This window comes from Mus musculus, chromosome 9, assembly GCF_000001635.26.
Source record: "Mus musculus strain C57BL/6J chromosome 9, GRCm38.p6 C57BL/6J".
Lineage (NCBI taxonomy): Eukaryota > Metazoa > Chordata > Mammalia > Rodentia > Muridae > Mus > Mus musculus.
Genome location: NC_000075.6, coordinates 99,885,019 through 99,895,689, shown reverse-complemented (window position 1 = coordinate 99,895,689; position 10,671 = coordinate 99,885,019).

Genomic DNA, 10,671 nt, shown 5'->3' with positions numbered 1-10,671 from the left:
GAAAATGTGGTACATTTACACAATGGAGTACTACTCAGCTATTAAAAACAATGAATTTATGAAATTTCTAGGCAAATGGATGGATCTGAAGGGTATCATCCTGAGTGAGGTAACCCAATCACAAAAGAACTCACATGATATGCACTCACTGATAAGTGGATATTGGCCCAAAAATGTAGAATACCCAAGAATCAATTTGCAAAACACATGAAACTCAAGAAGAAGGAAGACCAAAGTGTGGATACTTTGCCCCTTCTTAGAATTAGGAACAAAATTCCCATGGAAGGAGTTACAGAGACAAAGTTTGAGATGAAAGGATGGACCATCCAGAGAGTGCCCCACCCGGGGATCCATCCCATAGTCAGCCACCAAATGCAGACACTATTGCATATGCCAGCAAGATTTTGCTGAAAGGACCCTGATATAGCTGTCTCTTATGAGGCTATGCTAGTGCCTGGTAAACACAGAAGTGGATGCACACAGTCAGCTATTGGATGGAACACAAGGCCCCCAATGGAGGAGCTAGAGAAAGTACACAAGGAGCTGAAGGGGTCTGCAACCCTATAGGTGGAACAACAATATGAACTAACCAGTACCCCCAGAGCTCGTGTCTCTAGCTGCATATGTAGCAGAAGATGGCCTAGTTGGCCATCATTGGGAAGAGAGCCCCCTTGGTCTTGCAAACTTTATATGCCCCAGTACAGGGAAACGCCAGGGCCAAGAAGTGGGAGTGGGTGGGTAGGGGAGCATGGTGGGGTGAAGGTACAGGAGACTTTTGGGATAGCACTTGAAATGTAAATGAAGAAAATACCTAATAAAAAAATGGAAAATGTTTAAAAATATTGAAGTACTTTATCAATTATAGTGTAGTATATATGTGGATTTCATTGTTTGGTAATGTTTATGTCACTTCCCTTGATTTACTAAAGAAATGAAATCTATATAGCATATGTACTATATTATATTTATGAAAATAAAATATCTAAAAAATAAAAAATAAATTCAACATTATTTTTAATCAAGGTTTCTACATACCCATTATCTTCCTGTTTTACTTGGCACACTTCAGATTTATTGGGTCTTTTCCTTGATGGTATGAGGTATCATTATAATATGTCTGAGTCTAAGTTCACTTTTATTTACCTTGTTCTGAACTTGGTGGTTCTATAAATCTGAATGTTTCCAAACTTCTTGGGGTTTTTGAAGTTTTCATTTAATGTAATCAAATATTGTTTATCTTCTATATTTTTTGTTTCTAGAATTCATAAAAATATTTCAAACTCTTTGTTTCTATTTTTCATTACTTTTTTCAGTTTTATTAAAAGCAGAGTTGAAATGTTCTTGTCTTAGAAAAATCAAACATATACAGATTATCAGTGTACAAATGCAATATGATGGTCTATAAAACAACAAATAAACACATTTTTGTGGAAAGTTGAGACATTTTTGCTTCATGTTTGGGTAAAACTATGCTCTGGAACAGTATTCAGGAAGATAGCATAGGTTGCTCATGGCTTTTCCTCGAAATCTGGGATGGTATTCTCACTCCTGAGGTGTGTTGGATTGTCACCTACTAACACTGGGATGCTTACCTGCTCCCAGTGGGATGATGTTCACCTGCTCCCAGTGGAATGATGCTCACCTGCTCCCAGTGGGATGATGCTCACCTGCTCCCAGTGGGATGATGCTCACCTGCTCCCAGTGGGATGATGCTCACCTGCTCCCAGTGGGATGATGCTCACCTGCTCCCAGTGGGATGATGCTCACCTGCTCCCAGTGGGATGATGCTCACCTGCTCCCAGTGGGATGATGCTCACCTGCTCCCAGTGGGATGATGCTCACCTGCTCCCAGTGGGATGATGCTCACCTGCTCCCAGTGGGATGATGCTCACCTGCTCCCAGTGGGATGATGCTCACCTGCTCCCAGGAGCTCCTGCTCTTCTGCCACTTTCCCCACTTCCCATATTATCCTTCCTTGTTGATTTCTTTCCACTTCCTATAATATCCTGAGAGAGTCCCTCGGCCCAAACGCTTGGCTCAGACTCATTTTCCAACTATGTACTAATCACACCACAAATGGAGGGTCCTTATTTTAACAGCAACACTCTAATGTGCCTGTCAGCTGATGTTTGTTGTCAGGCAAGAGCTTAACATAGACTGAGAACCAGGGACCCTTGTATAAGCGGGACTTTCTTTGGACCTGCCAGTGATATAAATAATAACACAGTGGCTTTCTAATATTTTAAACTTTAGGACTTTTAGCTAGGGCAGTCTCCCAGACAGCTATCTAACAGAGCCCTACTAATCCAGGCACTGTGTCCTACCATGTGGCTAGCTCTACCTCTCTAGACTGCTTTGCTCTCCTGTTCACTAACAAATCCCCCAGCACCTCTAGGCTAATGAGGAGGGATTACTATTTACAGAATATGAGGCCTGTAATGGGCTATAGAAATAACAATACCAAGATCCATCCAGCATTTAGTTCTCTGACTGTACAGAATTATCAACTGAATATACAGACACACCTTCACACAATGTACCCCAACACCCTTGTTTCTTTCCATGTGGACTTAAGTTGTTGGAGTCCTTGTGTCCCAGTAGGGAGTGTTTAGTTCCAAAAGCAATTATCCCTGAAGATTCATGTGGAAGTCGTGTAGCTTTTATGACTTAGCCTCCAAAATAACATCATACAGCTCCTTCAATAGCCCTAAATATTTACAAACCTAAGTGGGACTATAGGTTCAACCTCTTAGTGGAAAAAACACCAGTCATGCCATAAAAGGGAATAGAACTAGGAGATGTAACCAAGGCTGCTTAATAAGATACAGTCTGTCTTACTCTATCCCTCTTTTGATGGAGTCTTTCCTGGCTACTTTAGTGGGCTACCCATCCATGCTGTCCCTCCCAGTGGAGGCAGTCTCATGACAGGGATGCTCCAAAAGCTCGGGGTAGCCTCTGCAGCAGCATAGCGACCTCTGGTTACTGCTCTGGCTCCTATTCTGTGCCTCTCCTTTTCAAAGGTTTTCCATTTCCAGTAAATGCATAGTCCTCTTTGTTGTTTTAAAGCGTGGCCGTGCATTTCTTTTTATTATCATTTTGGTGGTTGGCATATGACTGGGAGGTTTTAGTGTTTCCTGAACCCATCATACTGAACATAATTTCCTCAGGCTAGAACTTTTACTGTCCACATTCTGCAGTTAAAGAATCTGAGGCATAGGAAGGTGAAGTTACTTCCAAAAGCTTGAGAAATTGAAACCAGTTGACTCCAAAGTTATAGCGCTCTGGTCTTGCTCTCTTAGCAGATCTTGCCCACGTCACAAATATTGCTGGAATTAAATGAGACAGATTTCATCAGCCTTATATATAAATCAACTCCATTCCCTCGTAATCACATCTCATATATGAAGAATTTTAGTATCATCAGTAGATATGGCTTATGAAACTTTTGATATCTTGAATCTAGCAGCTTCTTATCCTATCATTTCAAAAGATATATGTCATCATTTTAGATAGAGAATTCTTTACAAGAAAAAAATATGATTTTATAACTTGTAACGGGTACTTATTAGGCAGAAGAATTATGGATAACTTTCAAATAATCTAGTATAATAACCTAAAATTGTGAGCTTAGAAGACCAACAATTAACTTTGTAAGCTTCTCTTTCAGTAAGTTTTCTGAATCGTTTTCAAATTTTGTCATTATTGGGAGTCGGTAGTCTTCCCTTAAATTGATGTGCACAGGCAGACCTCAAGGAGCCGGGCCATCACACCTGTCATGAAATAGGAAGCCTGCCTTTACCATTGTTCTTCATGGATTAGTAATTTGTCTACACTGCGCTGACTCAAGGAAAAAATATATTTCAAATTTGCATAGAGAATCAAAGTTGTACCTTTCTTCACTACCACCTCCTGCAGGTCATAATTTGGTAAAAAAACAAACAAACAAACAAACAAAAAAAAAACAGTGTGTGTGTGCGTGTGTGTGTTTTAAGATTTTATATTTATCTAAGACAGATTGATTGCGTTGTCAATGTACGTTCAACTGCAAATTCTATGATAGCCAGCTAAAACCAGGTTAGACAATTCTGTGTACTTTTTTCTCATACAAGAGAGGTAGGTGAGTTCAACAAAATTGCCCTAACGGTTTGCTATATAAGGACTCTAGATCGGCTTTAAATTGATTCTCCTCGTTTTCTCTGATCATCACAAATTGGGCACTGTTGTGTCACATAACTCATCCCCATAGAATAAGACGGGAAGAGAAAAGGAGTGTAAGGGAGAGAATGGGTGAGAGAAGAAAAGAGAATGGCCTCCCCATTCTCTAGTCTGATTTTTCTGCATACAGAACCTAAGACAAAGCATTCCACACAAGCAGATGCAGGAGGCTAATTAGGGGATGTGATTATTCTGTTATAAGAAAAAAAAAAAGCTCTCATGAGCAGTGAGACAAAAAAGGAGGCAAAACCAGGAAGAGGGCATTGTTGGTGTGGCCAACACTGTAGGGTATGAGGGCCCCATCTATCGGAGCTTTCTGAGGAGCCTCCTGAAATGCTTGCAATTCACCTCAGACCATGCAACCATGTGGATACCTCAAAAGAGCTGTTTTCCACAGCTCCAGCTTATGCTTGAAGATGGGAAGACTCTAGCATCCACAGCCTTCTGAGACTGGGGATTCCAAGAAGCCACAGAACGGGAGTGAGAAGCACAACTCTGAGCCCCATGGAGGCCTCATCACATGACCCAGGCACACTGGCACAGGCTTACACAGAGACGGTTGCCTTGAGAAATGGGCTGAAGATTTGAGGTAATGTATGAGAGAGAGCAATGAAACTTTCTTTTTTGAGAAGGAAGATTTTTTTTCCTCAAGTCCCTGAAGTTAGATATATTCTTCTGTGAAATATTGTGGTCTCATTTCCATATTCATATTCATCCTCACCCTTGAATTCAAATAATAGATTTGCCACTTACAGCTAATGGAGTAAAAGGGTGGTAACAAGAATGATGTCATATACAAGAATAAGTTCATACAAAAGACTGAGATCATACACAAGAATGAGGTTATATACAAGGAGGAGGTCAATACAAGAATGTAGTCACATACAAGAATGAGGTCATACACAAGAATAGAGTCATATACAAAAGGTCAATTACAAGAATGAGGTCCCATACAAGGAGGAGCTCAGATACAAGAATGAGGTCATATACAATTGATCAGTGCAAGGAGTGTGGTAGTTACTTTTCCATCACTTTGGAAAAAACTATCTGGTAGCACATTTTAAATACAGGATGGGTTGTCTTGGCAACAGCCTGGGCATTTTGGGTATTCCCATGGGGCCTCTCTTGTCAACAACTCAATTAGATATAACCTATTCCAGGAACTGGAAGCTTTATTTGGTGAAAAGAGATGACCAGTTGGGACTCTGTCTCCCCTAGCATTTGATGATTTCATTTAGATTGCCTTTATGTATGTATATACTTTATAGGCTTCTATACCACCCCTTAAATGGCCTTTAATGCTAGATGTCTCTCCCCATATTCCCCCTTCATCCCCTTCTCCCTCCCCCTTACCTACTTGATCTTGCTATTCCAGCTTCTCCTCTGCAACCATCCATAGCTATCTATTTTACTCCCTTACTAACAAGAACTACCTATTCTCTCCAGTTCCTTACTCTATACCTGCAGGCTCTAGTTCTATAAATTTTAGCTTGCATATCATTGATATTATCCATATATAAGCAAATACATACCATTTTTGTTTTTCTGGATCTGGCTTACCTCACTCAGGATGACTTTTTTTCTACTTCCATCCATTTACCATCAAATGACACATTGTGTTTTTAATGCTAAGTAATAATTTGTTGTGTAAATGTACCGTAAATTTTTAAATCCGTTCTTCTGTCAGAGGTCAACCTAGGTTAGGTTGCTCTCCACAATCTGATAGCAAGTTTCCATTGCTGAAGGCAACATCTACATGGATCACTGAACATGGGCTGTCAAGCTGGTGCCTACATAGAACCTTAACCCCTACCTTCTAGTTTCTTTGGTACACGAAGGTATTGTGCACATTACCAAAAGAGAAACATAACTCCAAGGTAGCCACAACCCCTTTTATTTAATGGTATCCTACCTGCAAGGCACAAAGCTAGTATGAGTAACCAACTAATATCTGATCTGACTTCAGGCCACTCCACAAGATGCAACCATAGCAAATACTGCTTGGACGAGCAAGAATCAGAGACTAGATAGCACAGGGGCCTAGGGTAAAAGCAAATACTACTGTTCTAAAAGAAATGCAGCAATGAAATGACTCCTTAATGACACTGTGCCACAATTAATAGATCAGTTCCTTGCTCAATTATTATCACAGAAGCTTCCTCCTGCAGAAGATGAGAATAAATAAAGACCCACAGTCAGGCATTATTAAGAGAGTGGGAGCCTTTGGAACACTCAGCTCTAAATGGATGTCTCCATCTCACATCCCTTGGGACTCAGAGAACCCCTTGGAAGAGGAGGTGAGAAGAGCGTTAAGAGTCAGAAGAGATGGAGAATACCATAATCCTCCCTAATGAGCAAAGCACATTTGAACTCACAGAGACTGGGGCACAGGGCCCACACAGGTCTATATCAGGTCACTTGGTGTATATTATTATTAATATACTAATAATATAATTATTACTATATTTAATATATTTATATTTAATATATTATAATATACTAATAATATAATTATATAGTAATATAATTATTGGTATATGTTATTATTAATATACTAATATACTATTATTAATAAGGAATTAAGAGGCCATGTCCAGTCACTCATATGGAAATGCTCAGTACACACAGAAGAAACAAGGCTGCAATTTTAGAAAGGGTTCAGAGCAGAAGAAAACCTCAGCAATCCACAAGACACCCAGTGAGCCATAGGTCTCAAGGTCCTGGAGAGGATTTCCATGCAAAGAGCTGCATTTTGAGGAAAAGCGGAAGATTTGCCATTAGGAAGGCCCAAGGCCTTCTCGAGTTTACAAGGCAGGAGAGAATGGGTGCAGGACTCAGGGGCTGGAGGCGCAGGGATGACACCAGAGGCAAGGACTTCCCACTTGATATGCCTGGAGCTGGACCACAGGGATCATCTCTGCAAATTCCAATTCATATTTTGTAAAGGGAAGGAGACCACAAGATGATGGCTTGCAGAGCTAGCTCAGTCACCTTCTGCCCCCAAATAAGAGAAACCAGTATCCATCTGTAGGATAAAATCCCCATGGAAGATGTGTTTATATCTAAGGAGCCCATGATCTAGAACAAGATAAAGAAACACAGTGGTGGAAAATACTTTGGGAAGGGGCATCTCTTCCACTTTGACTACGAGGGAAAGAAAAGATGAGGTGGAAGGAATTGAGCAAGTTTGCATGTGGAAAGGTTAAGAGAGATCGACCAGTGGACTGGCTGGATCCTATGGGATGCTAAGCAACCATAGGGAGCCCATAGGATTGCCAACGTGGGCAGGATTGTAAGCCTCAGTCCTGAAGCCCCAGAAGAGGAGCGGGAGGTTCAACCCCCAGTCCCCAGTCCCATTGGAGGCCACATGTTTCCCTAGACGCTGTAAAGGCAGAGCGGTATCTGCTGCCCCAGCATCATTAAATGAAGGAACAAAACAGAGGCCATTTCAATTCCTTCTGGTCTGCTATTTATACAGCAAGCAGATGCCAGCCCAAATAAACTGCTCAGTAAAAATAATCACAATTTTACTATGCTCAAGTATGTGAAGATACAGTATAGTGGAACAGAAAATCCATAAAAAGGAGATTCAGACGTGCATACCAAAAGGGCTTCCACTCTTACATGTGCAAGTGAAGCCATGGTTGTCTAATCTCAGCTAAGGTCAATGCCAGGAAAACACCTTGGGCAGTGAAGAGGGAAGGTTTGCTTCATTATCACAGGATTTGGTGTTACACCCACATGGAACCATCCAGAAAGTTCTTAAGTGATGTGGAAAATGTGTTCTCCCACACAAAAGGAAATTTCAAAGTTTGGTTCCATAACTGGTTAATTAAGTGACTCTGTGAAGGTGTCAAGACACTAGAGTCTCCCTCTTGATCATTCTCCACCCTCATCTGTTTGACGTGATCTCTCTCCTCACAGGGCCACCTCACTGCTGTGTTGGAGTGGTAGTGACAAGCTGACAAGAACACCCCCAGGTGAAACAACTCAATATGATTCCCGTGTGCACCTTTGCTCTATGGAAAAAAAAATTCACTCAGAGCCCCAGACCTGAGCAGAGCTGTCATTGGCCAGGTCAGATCACCTGTCTGCTTTTCAAATTAATCACTGGTATTAGTTTCATCAAGCAACTCTAGGAAGCAGGGGTAAGGAGCTTTGTTAGTGAGTGTCCTGGCTGATTTTGTGCCAACCTGGCACACGCTAGAATCATCAGAGAGGAAGGCACCTCAGTTGAGGAAATGCCTCCATGAGACCCAGCTGTAAGGCACTCTCAATTAGTGACTGATGGGGGAGGGCCCAGCTTTGTGTGGGTGGTTCCATTCCTGGGCTGGTGGCCCTGAGTTCTATAAGAAAGAAGACTAAACAAGTCAGGGGAAGCAAGCCAGTAAGCAGCACTCCTCCATGGCCTCTGCATCAGCTCCTGCCTCCAGGTTCCTGCCCTGTTTCAGTTCTTATCCCTAATTCCTTCGGTGATAAGCAGCAATATAAATGTATAAGCCAAATAAATGCTTTCTTCCCCAACTTGCATTTTGGTCATGGTATTCCTTGCAGCAATAGAAACCCTAAGACAGCAAGCTGGTAACTTAGAGAATCAGAGATGAGAAGGGAGTTCTAGGCCATCCACTGGAACCACAAAGGAATTGCTAGGGACTTGACCTGCTTACTCAACCTGAAACCATCTTTCCATATAGAGTAAGTCTGACCTCCTTTTAGATGTCTTTAGAATAGTATTCCAGTCTGACATTGTGGTGGAGCAGGCTTAATACGCAGGCTTAAGTTGCAATCCTGGCCCAGAGGCATGCACGTGCGTAAGAGACTGAACCATTCCAAGACTACTTCTTTCTAACAGTATCTTGGGTCTCCTATGAAAATTCATTTAAAAAGAAAAAAAAAGAAAAAGAAAAAGAAACCCTTCCCAGTGTAAGTCTGATGAAGTACAAGTAGTGAGATTACTTCCTACATTATAATCCATGAACTCTGAATGGCTGCCCTGGTTTGTAGTCTAGGCTAGTCATTACTAAATTTATCCTACAGATTTCATTTTTGAACATAGGCAAATGTAGGCATCAATCCATTCTAGTGTCCTAAGCACAAGCCTAAAAATAGCTGAAGCCAAAAAGGGCAAAGATGTATCTGGTTAAAACTATACAGCTGCCAAAATAGTCTTCAGCCAAAGTCCTCTTTCTGTGGGTGAAAAAAAAAGTTAAGATTTTAGGAGGATTTGTTAAAATAAATATTGTATCAAGGATAATTCTTACTCAGAATAAGTAAGGACAGTTAAAATTCTGAGCCATCCCATCTTCTTCCCATCTCCACCTAGCTGTATATGACTCTATGGATGTCATATATCTCATTTGCAATTTTACTCCTCATATCCAAATATGCTATTTTGGATGCCTATCTGGCGCGTTGTCCTTCATTCTGGCATCCAGAGTCATCGGGGACTGGTTTATCTCACCATTTGCCTTTTCCCAATTTCTGTCTCCCTTTTCCATCTTCACAGTTCCCATGCATCCACATTCCCACCTGACATGCCCCCTCCCCTCCTCCAGCCAAAAAATCTTGCTCTGTTTTCATGAAGAAAGAGGGTCTGGGCCACCTGTTCAAGGCAGCCTGCTGTGGGGCTCTCACCCCTGCTTCCTGTCCAGCGTAGGTGCTGCCCACCTCACACAGAGAGTCATGCACAGGACAGCAAGAGGGGAGCAGCACCTGAATGAAGTCCTGACCCACTGCTCTCTTGATCTGTGACTTTTAGACATGTCCTTTCTAGCCATTTACATTATCATCATACAGGGGAGAAAATGGCAGCTCTTTCTTCCCAGACTTGATGCAGATGAAGTACAGTAATGCACACACAGTGTCTACACGTATCAATGGAACACATAGAGCAGAGAGAGGTCAGAACTGTAGCTGGTACCTAATATGGTGTCTTGCATTGCAATTGTTCTCAAATTTCAGTCTTGCCTCATTAATCCAATTTAAATCCATGTGGACAAGACCAGTGAATTCAGAACCCTCCGTCTCTCCCAGCAACGCCATCACCTCCTGGTAGCTCTGCACCACGTTGACTGGCAAGCCTGCCAGCTTTGGATCGTAATTAAACTGTGCCTGAGTACAGGTTCATGTTCATGTTCATGTTCTTGCTAATAAAGTCTAGGAGACACCAGGTCTTCAAGACTCATAGGCAGGGCTACTTGAGACACATCTGTTCCTTCCTAACTTTAGGAAAAATGAGAATAAAGAAGCATGAACTGGGGTGAGGAGAGGGGACAGCGGTTAAAGTGCTTGTCCCAAAAGCTGATGACTTGAATTCAAATCACTAGAATCCACGTAAAAGCCAGACGCCTCTACAACCCCTCTCTTGTTCCCCCTACCTCCTCACTTAGAGCTCCGAGAGGTAGGGTCATTAGAGAGTGATCAGAGAGCAAAGCCCTCCTGGATGAATGTTGTTAT